Source organism: Pituophis catenifer, unplaced genomic scaffold (assembly GCF_029215685.1).
Source record: "Pituophis catenifer annectens isolate HBS135680 unplaced genomic scaffold, rPitCat1.0.hap2 SCAF_1, whole genome shotgun sequence".
NCBI classification, from domain to species: domain Eukaryota; kingdom Metazoa; phylum Chordata; class Lepidosauria; order Squamata; family Colubridae; genus Pituophis; species Pituophis catenifer.
Genome location: NW_027256881.1, coordinates 312055870 through 312070513, shown reverse-complemented (window position 1 = coordinate 312070513; position 14644 = coordinate 312055870). Strand labels below are relative to the sequence as shown.

Below are 14644 nucleotides of genomic sequence, written 5' to 3'. Positions count from 1 at the left end.
GAGCAGTATATAATTCTAAGTGCTATTGTTATTGCTATAAAATAATGTATCAACATAAAAATAATCCTCCAAAGCACAGCATAGATCTCCACTACTTTTTAAAAACCTGTCAAAATTTTATTTATTAATTAACATCAAATTTAGAGACTGCTCCATTTCACTCACTGAGAAACTCTGGGTGGTGAAATGGTTTTAATGACTTTGAGGAAGGCCAGCAATAATGAAGCCAGGAATGTCTCTGGTGTAAAGGTTTCCAAAATTAAAATTATTAATTCATATTTCCACTAAAAGTAAATTTACTGAGCACTGAAGAGTAAACTGCTGTAATTCTTTCAACGTTCTTGCAATACCATGGAAGTATGCTTTCAATATCAACATATGTAATTAAAACTCCAATGTTTGCATACTAATGACACAAAGTCTAAAATTCTAAAAGTATTCCCCATGTTTGGTTGTTCAACAGATATGCAGCTGGGCCAGTTCTAATACTGATTTTTAAAAGATTTTATTTTTAAAAAAATACCAAGATGGAGATGAACTTTACTGCAGTTCTTGAATTAGTAGCAATTCAGTATACATACTTTTTAATGTACCAGTGGAATAGAAAAATATATTTAAATTGCAATCCCATACCCAATTTTTTTGGAATAAATTCTACATTAATGTGAGAGTTTATTTCTGAGGTACAGAGAGAGAAAACCTGCTCTTTGGATACTCGTTATGTTGAGGGGTTAAAACAGAAATCTGTAACTATTCCATTTAATATTCCCACATGGCCCAATAATCAATGTTTCCTAAAATGTATATAATGCTAACATGAATATTTTTATAGTTAAGGGGAAGGGGAAGGGGAAGGGGAAGGGGAAGGGGAAGGGGAAGGGGAAAGGAAAGGAAAGGAAAGGAAAGGAAAGGAAAGGAAAGGAAAGGAAAGGAAAGGAAAGGAAAGGAAAGGAAAGGAAAGGAAAGGAAAGGATTTTTTGGCCAGGTTTAACTAATCCCAGCAAGAATTTACAATGTTTTAATAACACTGGAGTAAAAAACTGTTACCTAGTCATTCAAAAATACTATGTGTGCATACACCTACATTACCTTCTTGCTTCTTGTTTTCAGAATAAACCCATATTAATTTCTGTGCTGTACTTCATACTTTTCTGAGTCACAGTTTCCAACACCTTTCTCTTCTGACTCACAGTATCATCAATTGGTTAACAACTGATTCCGCAGTTGTTAACCAATTTCTTCCCATGAACAAAAAAAGGCAATTGACTATGAAATAGATATCTTCAACTGTGCACAAGTTATAACAGTTTAGTAAAATAATCCTAACTATTTCCAAACACAAACCTAAAATTATTAAAAATTATGCAAACTGTTTGTAAACTAAATGCATGTATGTCAGGAAAAGACCCAAGAGTCTTATAATCATAACAAAAAATAAAACAAAAATCAATATAGATTCTAATTCTAGGGTACAAGAGATAAAAGAAAATAAATAATTGTAAGAGACCTAATCCTTGGCCCATGGTTTGGTATCTGTATTGTGTGATGCCATCATCTATTTAAGTCTAGTTCAGGGACCTGCAACCTTAAACACACAAAGAGCCATTTGGACCCATTTTCCACAGAAAAGAAAACACCAGGAACCACAAAACCTGGGTGGGCATGGCCAACTTGTCACTCACTCCCACCCACACACATGACCCCCCTAGCCATGCCTACCAGCCAGTCATTAGGGCAGAAAACAGTTGTTAAAAAACACCGAAACCACAAAACCCTTTTGACATCTCTCTCTCTCTCCCCCCCTCTCTATCTTCCCCTCTCTCTCCCACCCTTTCTCTGTTACTCTTTGTGTCTGTCTCTCTCCCTCCCCTCTCCCCTCTCTGTATCTCTCTCTGTGTTTCTGTCTGTCTCTCCCTCTCCCCCTCTGTATCTCTCTGCCTCTCTCCCACTTCTCTCCCTCTCCCCATTTCTCTGTATCTGTCTGTCTCTCTTTCCCTCCGTCCCTCTCTTTCCCCCTCTCTGTCTCTCTCTCTATATATATATTTATCTGTCTCTCTCTCTTTCCCCCCCTCTTGCTCTATCTGTTTTTTTCTTTCCCTATCTCTTTCCCCTCCTCTGTCTCTGTCTGAATTGGTGCTGGGTGGAGGGAATCTGATGTCAGGCTAAAGACCCCAGGAGCAGCACACTGAAGACCAGATTGCCGGCAGGGAGGCAGGGCATCACAACACCAGCAGCTCTGCAGGAAAAGTAATTGACATCCGGGAGGCGAAAGCGAGCCGAGTGGGGCAGGGTCGCGTTGTGGCTCCACGTCTTAATGGGCTCCAGGAGGAGGGGACCCCGCCTCCCCCACTGTGAAGCGTGCTGAATTTCACTGTGCCGCGCAAGGCGCTGCAAGAAGCAGCAACAGCAAATGTACGTGACAATGGTGCGCAAAGGCAAGTGCACGGGTGCTTCGCTCCAACACTAAGGCTCTGGCCATCACCACCGCCACAACAGGGCAACAGCTTTTTCATCCCTCTGCTGTGACAGGGCAACAGGAGCCACAGCAGAGGGATGAAAGAGCAGCATGCAGCTCTCGAGCCACGGGTTGCCAACACCCGGCCTAGTTCAAATAAATTGTTTACTGGGTTTGCACAACACACTAAACTACAAACCATGGTTAATAAACCACATTATCTAGATTTATATAACATACAATATTACAAACAACAAACCATATTTTAGTATATCATGGTATGTGAACCAGGCAACTAAATCTATGCACAACATTTGCAAAAATCAAAGCATTCACTTTAGAAGCAATGTGTTATTTAAGATAAGACAATTAAAATGGATCATATGTTTTAAGAAAACTCTAGGCAAAACAATATAGTTAGTCCTTGACTTACAACCACAATTGGGACCAGAATGTCTGTTGCTAAGCAAGGTAGTTGCTATGACCTTTTTGCTATGGTTATTAAGTGAATCATTGCAGTTAAGTGAATTATGCAGTCGTTAAATGAATCTGACTTCCCCCATTCACTTTGTCAGAAGTCAGCTGGGAAGGTTGCAAATGGCAATCACATGATCCTGGGATGTTTCAACTGTTATGAATACATGCCCACTGCCAAGTGCCCAATTTTTGATCACGTGACCACGGGGATGCAAGTATCAGTTGTAAGTAATTTTTTTCAGGGCCATTGTAAGTTTGAAGAGTCGCTAAACAAATGGTTGTAAGTTGAGGTATGTTTGTAGTAAAAACAATTCTAGAAGAAGGATAACTTTGAACAGGTAAGCGATGTGTGAAAATCTTTGAGTCAATGGTGAATCCTGACAACTGCCTGGACAAGTACCTGAAGTCTCTTTGGCAAGGTTTCAGAGGTGATTTGCCATTGCCTGCTTCCTAGGGCTGAGAAAGAGTGTTTGCCTCAAAGTCATCAGCTGGCTTTGAGGGGGAACTAAAAACTCACAGTCTCCCAGTTACTGAAAAAACTAAAGGGCATCAACATACTTTAACACTATATGCCAGTGATGGCTAACCTTTCTGCCATCGCATGCCAGGAGCGGGGAGGGGAGTATCACACGCACGTGTGCCCAGACCCATAATGGGACTGGAAGTTGGCAAACGGGCCATTTCCAGCCTCTGGAGGGCCTCTGGGGGGTGGGGAAGGCCGTTTTCGCCCTTCCCAAGCTCCTAGAAAGGCTCTGGAGCCTGGGGGAGAGAGAAAAACGGGCCTTCCCCACCACACCGAGGCCCTACGGAGGCAGGAAACAGCCTGTTTCCCTACTTCCAGTGGGCCCAGAAGGCCCGAAAATCAGCTGGCTGGTGTGCACATGCATGCCGGAGCTGAGCTCACGTGCCCACTGATATGGCTACATGTGCCACCTGTGGCATGCTTGCCATAGGTTTGCCATTATGGCTATATGCTGAATTAAAAAAACTGCACTGAACGATGGATTATACCAATAGCAAATTAGTAGTCATAGCTGCCTTATACACTAAACCACAATGCTAGATTTACACCAATATTAAACATAGTTTGTTAAACTAACATGCTGGTATGAATTTAGTCATTTTGATATGCGATTCTCATGACAGCAAGATATAGCTAACATTTGAACTGTAGCTGATTCAACAAATTATAGTTAGGCAAATGATAATATTTGAAGATCATGCGATTATTAAAATTAAAACAAAAATGGGGAGTGGTGGAGGAGAGAGGTTGGCTAGAATTCTCTCCAGTTCACATATATTTTACCACACACGAAACATAAGCAGCAAAAGCAATTTAGGAGATAAACCAGGCAGCTGGATGTACAATGTTCTTGGACGCCTGTCAAACTTTCATGCCTCTTATGTTAGGAGATACAGATGGAATATTGGGGCTTCACACAGCAAACTGTATAAAAAATATATAAACAAAGAGTATATTTAGTACAGGCATGTTCATGTGCCTGGAAAGCCTAAGACAATTAGATTTTTTTTTTGTTTTTTTAGAACTGAATGCCAGTAAAATTTCAAAATGTTAGAATTATGTTCAAATAGTTATTTGTGCACTCTGTCTTTGAGTCATGTTTAATTTAATTTAATTTAAGTCCTTTAATTTGTTACATGCATCTTTTCATTACTAACCTGCTGCCCATAGCGAAAACTCCATCAACTGAATCAGGATTTCAGATTCATATTTTCATAGTAACTATCTTAATGCAGAGGCATTATCAGTTCTTAGCATCTTTGAGTAACTGTAGTCCTATCACCCCGACAAAATCTTTCACAACTACCCACCTCAGTACAGTTTTGAAAAATCAGTTACAATTTAGTGTTTCAAGTAGCACTGGTAGTCAGGGATAAGAAGTCTAACTTTTCACTGTGCCCATGATGTGCTACCATTCGTGAGCAATGTGGTAATTAAAAAATGTTAACCACTACCAATCAGGGTTGCATGGATCACTTCTACCAGATAACAGTCAAGGCACAGCAATGAACCAACAGGCTAATTGAAGGAAAAATTATCCAGAGTCTTCTTAAAGCCAGTCTCTGCCTTGCTTGTTGGGTAAACTTAATTGTTTCTAATAAACCAATAAATTTCTTCACAGACAAGGTCTGCAATATAATTGTCACAGCAAAGCTTATCACCCTTTCTTATTCCATCTCTATGCATACCAGTGGACAATCTCTTTCCACTCTGACAGCAGTGACTGTAGGTAATTACTTTCTTACCCAACTTAGACTGCAAGTAGCTACATAGTAGAGGAGCTTCAAGTTAGAAGAGGAATGTTCATTTCTAGTGATCTTTATCTGAGCCTTGCTGGAATCACAATAGCTAGGTTCACATGTAATTCTTAACCACGGTTTGCTAAATTAGTGATCACATACTGGCATAATGTTACCATACTGAGACAAAGTCATATAAACCAGATTATTATTGGAAGACTCCCAACTAGCTAAAACCATGAATAATGCCATAATGAAATCCGAGTTTTTTTTATGTTAGACAAGAATATAATTACAACGTTCAAGTCAAGTCAATGCTTATTACAGTCAAAGACCAGAACAAATCTTAAAACATTGTTTATTAAAAAATAAAATGATAATACATTAATAGTAATCAGTATAAATTTACACTTCCAAACTCAATTCAGGTTTCTTGTTTCAGGCAGTCCTGTCTCACAAGTTGTGATGAGACCTTGTCACTAGGGAACAAATTTTTGAAACTAAAAAGATAATCTTAGGAGTTATTTATAAGGTAAGATAAATATAAAACTCATCTCAGTAAAATTTTCAGGAAAGTAGAATTAGTTCAGTAAAACTAATTTAAATTTACTTTAATTTCAGTAAAGTAAAATTCACAGCAGGAGAGATTGTTGATTCAATCTTACTGGATCACATGGACTAAGAAAATTGAGGTGTAAATAATGCCCATCTATAACTCGGATCAATAAAATCTATAGAAGTAAGCTGCTGGAGCAATTGTCTGGAATTGTTTAAGATGCTGATAAAACTTGTTCTATGTTCCAGATCCTTTGTTTTATAATCTCTTTCATCTTCTCTGATCACCGATGCAAAAGATACATGGGTAAAAGGCTATATAAATTCAGTTTGTTTTGATGGTTTTTCACTGTGTAACTCTAAAGTTATCAGAGGATATTAGTAGAGGCAACACAAGTGGTGCAAAGTTAAGCCTCAGCCAGACAGTCAAGATAGTTAACCAAACATTGGATTCAATTTTGGGCAATCTGAGTCTAGTTTTGGAAGTGCATTAGGAATGCATCTGGAGGACTTGAAAAAGAAAAAAAAAATCAAGGAAGCAGAGCTGGAATAAGATCCTATTATGTACACTTCATATAATAATTCTGTCGTTGATTTTGCAACAAAACATTTCTCTTCGTGAAGCTTGGAAAACAACTCTTATAAAGTTGAAGTATTTAGCTTGTTTATGGATGTCTATATGCCATTTATGGATCTTAGTCCTGTGGGGGGAAATTCTGATATTTTTTTTTTGTTTTGTTTTATGACCGTTCATAATTAGCTGCTTCTCTTGGCAATTATGGCCTCAAGAGCTCTCCTGAGTCCAATCAGAGTCAATGACAAGGTGACAGCATCATCTGCATAAAGCAAAATAGAAAAATCTTTGCCAGGCATATTAATCTATTCCCTCCAGACATTTAATAAAGAAATTTATATGACTATTGAGCAGAAATATATTCTGTTTTACTCTCTTGGGCACTATAATTAGATCAGAGAGCTTCCAATAGCATCTTACTCTGCTTCTTGTATTATCACACATTTTGTGATATCAGAAGCAACCATTTGCCAGTAGTAGAATTCTTCAGCTTTTCCCACTCTCAAAACTGATTGAAAGGCTGCCTCAAAATAGAACCCATAATCTGCAAAGTTTATAATAAACGGTATCACAGATGGAGAAAATTCTCAAAGGAAAGAATATATGCTTTTTTTTTTTTGTCTTAGCAGAAAATTCTTCCTTTCTTCCATTAAAATATATATGACGGACAGCAATCATTTCATTGTTTAATACATCATATAATTCTAGTTCACTTCTAAGGAACTAACTCTATAGTACAATGCTGGACACACTGCTATTGGGGATGGAAATTAGTGGAATAATTATATTATCTTTATGAATGTTTTGTTATCTTCACTTTATTACTTCACTTTGTTATCTTCATTTTATTGCCTAGTCTCTATGTGAAAATTCCCAATAAATACTTTGTGTCATTATTTCACAATTGTGAAGGATTCAAAAACTACATTTTTTACTTAGAAAAGCAACGTAGAACATAGACTGAAGAGCTGTACCAAGAAAAAGCCAACTCTGCTAGATCTCAATACTTATCAGCATTAATTTTTTGTCAACCCTGAAACTGACCAGACCGAGGCCATTTTGATGTTTCAATGTTGCCACACTGGAGATGGGGGATGGGGGGAGGGGAATAGAGATAGTTGGGATGTGTAGCCAAAACAAAATACTTTCTCCTGGGAACCAAGGACATTCCCACAGGTGGTCCAAGAGAAGAGGAGTGAAGTTACCAGGCAACCAGACGATACTTTGACTGGACCATGTGACTGATTGTTTGGGGAAGGGAGAAAACCTTTACTTTTAATTAGGTGAAAACTGCAGGAACATTCAGAGTCGGTTTCCACCAGCCTCTGCCAATATGATACTGTATATCCAAATAAAACTTTTCCTTGAGGAATCTACTTGCCTCAGAGTTATGTTTGCTTTGGGTGTATTACTTGGAACCTTGACATTTTTACTCTAGGCTGACAGGAGTCAAACACTCAGTCATCATTGTGTTAATTAAGTCTGGTAAGTGATCAAAATTCTGAAAAGTAGGAGCCATGAAGAAAGAAAGAAATGATGTATAAGGAGGACATTTGATTTCTATTGAATAATGAAACATAGATCCTTTCTCATAAAACACAATAATTCATGTTATATTAAAACACTTGAGTCAGCGCATAACTCTACTTTGTGTATGTGTGAGTATGTGTGTTTACTTTCAAGTTAATCTTGATTCCTAGAAAATCCCTGGACTTGTCCCTACATTTTTCTTGGCATGATTTTCAAAAATGAAAATGAATTTGCCCTTGACTTTTTAGAATTGAGAAAGTCACTGCCTAAAAGTCACTCAGCTGGCTTTGTGCCTAAGGCAGGACTAGAACTCATGGTCTTCCAACTATAGCGTGGATTGTACTTGGCAACTACAAAAGATATATTTAATTTTTCTGATGAAACAAATAGTAGTATAATACTAACAGCAAGTTCTGACCCCTTTTGCTGCTTTTCCCTACGAAATAAATTTAACTAACAAAATATTTCAGATTTTTTTTTTTTTTTTTTTTTACAATGGGGTTTACTAAGTAAATCTCATACCTGATGGCTTATCCTGGGTGCTAATGAAAGATTGGAAATAATCCAATAATGATAAATTATCCTGAATAATATTTAATAGTGTTAATATACACTAAGCAAATAAACTCAAATGCATTTATGTAGAAGTAAACTCCTGTGATGGAATGTGCACCTGGAGCAGCAGTGGAGGGTTGTTTTAGCAGCACAGAGAAAAAAGGCAATACATTCCAGAGAGAAGCACAAATTAAGAAACTGCACAGTCCTAAATTAGATAAGGGAGGTTCAGGGTAGCTCTAGAATCTCTCAGGATATATCCATTTGAGTACAGGGTTATAGTTTAGTTTAGTCTGGCAAAATTCTGCCCATTAGATATAAGCAAATACATGGCAAGATGGGCAGCATGACAATCGATCACTTAAAGCCCTAGGGATCATTGCTTTTTTCCTGCTTTCCAGAAGACCTGTACAGTAGAGGAGAATCTAATATTTAAAGAAAGTCTATTCTATAAAATTGGTGTTATTATGGAGAAACATCTCACTTTAACCATTCATGATGTCATGGAAATTGTGTAATAAAATTCACAATTATTTAAACATAAATTTACCATCAACCATTTCCCTATTCTTGAATACATATTAGTACACCTCCATTTGGTGAGATGTGGGGAACAATATACTTGGATTGCAAAGTAGCATCTAGATTAGAAATTCTTGTTTCCAAAAAATAACTTAAACTTACTTGGAATAAAACTGATTGCATTTGTGACAAACTGTGTGGAGATAGTGGGGGATATGCTTTCATACTTGTAAGATTCTGTTAATGTATCTTTTTAAAAAAGCAGAATTGACTCATCTGATCATGTTTCCTGTCTGGTCTACCTAATAAGGTTGACATTAATCTTGCAAGTCTAAAGGTAAAAACCGCTGCCCCTCCCCACAGTCTCATATACAGTCCAAGAAACTAGACATGATCTCTTCTGAGCGTCTTGCCCTGCCCACTATCCATCTGTAAACTATGCTGTCTCTTATCTGACCATTCCCTTGTAGCATCCCTTTGTAGTTCCCAAGGTCTTTCCCACATTAGACATTACAGACAAAAATGTGCAGAAACTGTCTACACTGTTCTTATTGTTGGAAGGGAAAATTGCACATCTTGTGGGTAAGACTAAGGTTGGAAATATACTGTACATTGTCTCTTGTCTTTCTAAATGAAAACCCTGATTGATCAAAGCCATGGTGATGATCATGTGTTATGGAAGACTTCAAATACAACTGTAAATTGTAAAGAGTATGAATTAACAAAGCCAAAAAACGATTCTATTGTTTTAAGAATCACATTAAAAGCACAATGTTTTAATGACTTGATTTCATTAAAGTTAGAAGCATCTTCATTCAGACTTTCATGGAATTATGGGAGGAAATGTGCACCTTAACAAAGAACAGAGAGATTCTGAGCTCATTTAAGGTCCAAAGCAGTTTCCCCAAATAATTTCTATGATTTCTAAGTTGTTCTTTAGCTGTTCAGTCACTTCTGGGATCCAATGGACAAGACATTATTTCATTAGGATACTCTGGTTTATGGTTCTGTCATTCAATATATCTTTGCTGCAGTGGTTTCCCTTTGCCTCTAGGTACATCAATAAGTAGATATCCTTCCAACTTTAATTGAGCTACACTGTAAGCAGCAATAGTACACTCATAGTTGTTTGCTCTTCTCAGTAGCTGACTGGATACTTCAAACATGGAGGACTCATGCTCCAAATATCAACTTAGCATTGTCCTGATTGTGAGTAACTATTTGGTTTTTTTGACAGAATTTTACAATATTCTTTTTCCAATGGACTGTATTTAGTCTGATCCTTTATCTTTGACCTACCTGTCATGGATGACCTTTCTGGGAATGTATACTCTCAACGGTTAAGAGTTCATAGCATCACTGGGAATCGCTAGTCCCTGACATTACAAAGTAACAAAGTAACAACCCATGGAAGAATCATTCCAAGTGTATATAACCCAGAGGTGGTATTCAGCAGGTTCTGACCAGTTCTGGAGAACCGGTAGTGGAAATTTTGAGTAGTTAGAATACCACCTCTGACTGGCCCCACCCCCATCTATTCTCTGCCTCCCGAGTCCCAGCTGATCAGAAGGAGATGGGGATTTTGCAGTAACCTTCCCTGGAATGGGAAGGAAATGGAGATTTTACAGTATCCTTCCCCTGCCATGGTCACCAATCCATGCCATGCCCATCAAGCCACGCCCACAGAATCGGTAGTAAAAAAATTTGAATCCCACCACTGACTATATCTGGGCTGAAAATAACCACTAGAAGAGATAAAGAAATATTTAACACAACAGACTTTTACAGATATGGTAGCCTTAAATATTCTTTAACATTAAAACAACTAGGAAACTGTCAACATTTTCGATTAAATCAAATCTCTAGAATTTGTGGTTCTGATCAAATCAACTGACACATAGAGATAAACATCATTTAAAAGATATAACCAAAAGTCAAGGAAGGCATCAAACATCCCACAACACATCTTTCCCAGCAACCAATACCAGGATAAGAGAAAACAGGATCAAATAAACAATCAAGGGAAGATACAATACTTTAATCAAGAAAGAACTCATATCACAACAAAGACTGGCAAGGAAAGCTACAATATATATATATATATATATAAACAATCTGCAAACTTCACTCTCCAGTGCATTGATGATATTATCTAGACTAGTAATGAAAAGTCTGTAGGAAAACAACCAAGCTCAGATACAATCAGAAGGCCAACAAAATATTATATAGTAATGTACTGCATTGAAGCAGTAGACACTTAATGAGGAAGGATTTGCTAACCAAGTATGTAACAATATTATTCGTTCCAATAATTTCGGTAGAAGAGCTGTGGTGGTATATTTGTTAGAATGCAGTACTACAGGCTAACTCACTGCTCACTCCAGGAGTTCAATTCTGAATGGCTCAAGGTTAACTCATCCTTCCAAGGTTAGTAAAATGAGGACCCAGATTGTTGGGGGCAATATGCTGATCGGTAAACCACATAGAGAAGGTTGTAAAGCACTATGAAGCGGTATATAAGTCTATGTGCTATTGCTATTGCTATGTTGAGCCATGCCCCATTCAATTTTACAGCATTCTCTGAAAATCAGCAGAGAACCAAATTCTTCAACACTCCTGACTAACCAGCTTTTGTTTTCCCTTATCTCAGAGATAAATGAAAAAATCCAACATTTGATGGCATTTGGTTTCTCACTGGAAAAATTGCCCGACATACCCCTGCCTTCTAGCTTACATTTAATACAGCTCAGATCATCAAAGAACCTTCAAATGAAATTTGAGGTTTTGTGGAGAAAACAAGCTTTTCTTGGAAAAATATCTGGTATCATAAAGAAACAGACTATTTAGACTTCTAAATCCATTTGTTAATATATTCTAACATCAAATTTTTATTGTAATTGCTCCTCTAGTATCAGGAGGGAAGTTTTGAAAAGCAGCAAAATATAAATATACTGAAATGCGTGTTCTAAAACAGACTGTGTGGTGAAAGGAGGAGGAAACTAGAAATTAATTTTTTTTTTTTTTATTGAAAAAGTTTTCAAATACAAATTTTTCCCCTTTTTTCCTTCCCCCCCCCTCCCTAACCCCCCCTCGCCACCCATCCCCCCCGTGACTTCTTCACACCAAAAACCTAATTCATAACAGATTACATAATATTTTACCATCGCCTTACTCTCTCCTCTATATACTGACCCTTACTTACTAAAAATATTGTTAATATTGTTACTTTCCCCTTTTACCATACATTTCAAAAAAAAAAAAGCAGTCTGCTATAACATTGTATGATAACTTCTAGTTTAGCATAATATTATTATAACTCCCAATTTAGCAATAATCTACCCTTTTTGTCCTCCCCAAAACTTATATCTATGTATTGTTACAACATTTCAAAGCAACCTTCCACTTTAAGACTGTATAATAAATCCTACTTTAACATTTATTCTTTGTGTATATTAATATAACATTTCAAAGCAGCCTTCCACATAAGTCCTAATTTAACATTTATTCAACTCTGTCCATTTCCTCCACTACCCTAAATATATCACTTAAACATCCCTTTTCTTAAGCTAATCCATCAGTAGACTAACATATTTCCACCCACTTTCCTACAAAATTACCATACACAACAATTCTTAATATCTTCAATCCACTGCCCACTCTGCTAATATATATATATATATACATATATTCCATTATTTAAAAAAAAAAGACAATAACTTTAAATTTATAATCCATATAATCTTCTTTGATGTCTTTCCACTAGATTGTTGAGTCCCCCATCCATAATTGGGTAACGTAGCATCCTGATGCAACAGTTTGTTCAAAGTCTTCAGTCTTCATCTGCCCCCATCAGTAATGAGTATCCTCATATATATATAAAAATAAAAACAACCACCCGAGTGACATTATAATTGTATTCCATATAGTTGTAATTGTGGCTTTCATCAGGATTATTAATTCCCATCATCGTAATGGGTAACAACCAGATCTTCTGCATGCCCCAACGTAACTCTCTTGCCTTGTAGCTCAGAATAATTATAATATATTTATCAGTACAAGAAAAGAAATCCAAAATAGATAATTCAAATCCAACAGATTAAGGCTCTTTTCACATCCCAAAATTACGGCATTGCAGAGGTCTGTCACTGTCCTCAGGATGATATTAACCAATACTTCGCCTCCACTATCTTTTCACATATTCATTCATTTTTTTAAAATCACTGGCTTCACCGTTGCTTAGTTTAGAAATTTCTGTTTTTATGAGACCTATTTCTTTTTTTCTTTTCTTTTTGTGGGTTTAATTTCCATCCTGTTTTCCTTTCTACAAGTTGTATATCAACTGATCGGTTTTCATTCTGCTTTATAAACTGATCTTGTTGGATCATCACGTTGAAATCAGATGCCGCTTCTCTCATATTTGTAGATAATCCAGCTGGAGTATCAAGAGAATCCAAAGACAGTTTGTCTACCGCAACCTCTGTAATTCGATGTTTTCCCTTTATTTCCAACTCCTTCTGCTTATCCTGTATTGTGCCTATAGATGTTAAGTTCATTTTCAAAATTTTTTGATAAAATTCTTCCGCTTTTTCAACAGTATCTAATTGGTATCTTTCTCCTTGATATCTCAATATTATGCCAACTGGGGCATTCCACCTAAATGGAATATTTCTGTATTTTAACTCAGTCACCAGAAAACCAAATTTCTTCCTTTCCATTAACATCTTGGGGGGAAGCTCTTTGTAGATCCATATCTTTCTTCCATACAATTGCAAAGTAGAATTGAAGGAATTTTGCACAATTTTATTCCTAATTTCCTTATCTGTAAAATAAATCACCACATCTCTAGGCAATTGCCTTTGCTTTGCAATCCAGGAGTTTATTCTGTACACTCTATCAATCCTACAAAACACTTCCTCAGGTTGAACCTTTAAAATCCCAGCCAGAATTTCAGAAGATATTTTCCTTAAATCATCTCTGTTATTTTCCTGTAAACCTCTGAGTCTGATCGCATATTCTGTAAAATTATAATGCATCATTAAGACCTCTCTTTCAATCCGTTGTTGTAAATTTTCTGCATTACAAGACTTTTGTTCAACCTCCATTTTAGATTTTTCTTCTGAGCTATTGTCTTGAGTGTTTGTCAAATCATTTTCAATTTTTTGTATTTTATTATCCAAATTGTCCTCAATTTCTTCCACTTTAGACTCTAATAAGTTAGTATTTTCATCCAACTTAGTCATAAATCCTACAAGATCATTAGCCATTTTTATAATCTTTCGATTCAAAATATCAAACTTTAATTGCACTAATTCTTTAATTTCCTGCTTAAATTTTTCAAAGTTCTGATTCACAATCTCATCCCTTCTTACAATCTCCTCCAAAAGAAATTCAATTATATTAAAATCGGTTTTCTGAGACTGGAGCTTTAAAACTTGGTCACGTAATTTGTTAATGGGGGAATCCCCCCCCATTACTTGTTTGTCCGACTTTAATGCCATGTTTCAACACAGACAAACTATTTTTTTTAAAAAAAAAAAAAAAGAAAAGAAAAGAGAGGCAGCAGAGAAAAAAAAAAAAAACCTCTTTCCAAGCAAGATCAATATCAAATCTCCAGGAAGAGAAAAAACACAAAAGTAGAGCTTTATTTTAAAGTGTAGCCAAAAATATTTATTCAGCTACTTTGTATCTCAATAAGAAACGGAAGGACTCTCCCT

General features: G+C 36.6%; 1 protein-coding gene across 7 annotated transcripts in view; it reads right to left on the bottom strand.

Annotated features, from left to right (window-relative positions):
* The window catches only part of EVL (Enah/Vasp-like), a 161571-nt gene that overhangs the window by 92542 nt on the left and 54385 nt on the right, over positions 1-14644 (bottom strand). The window contains exon 2 of one of the 7 annotated variants that reach the window (XM_070941791.1): positions 4299-4379. The exons of the other annotated variants lie outside the window; for them this stretch is intronic. The gene's annotated coding sequence lies outside the window, so the exon portion shown is untranslated. The remainder of the gene's footprint in view (positions 1-4298; positions 4380-14644) is intronic. 7 annotated transcript variants of the gene reach the window in all.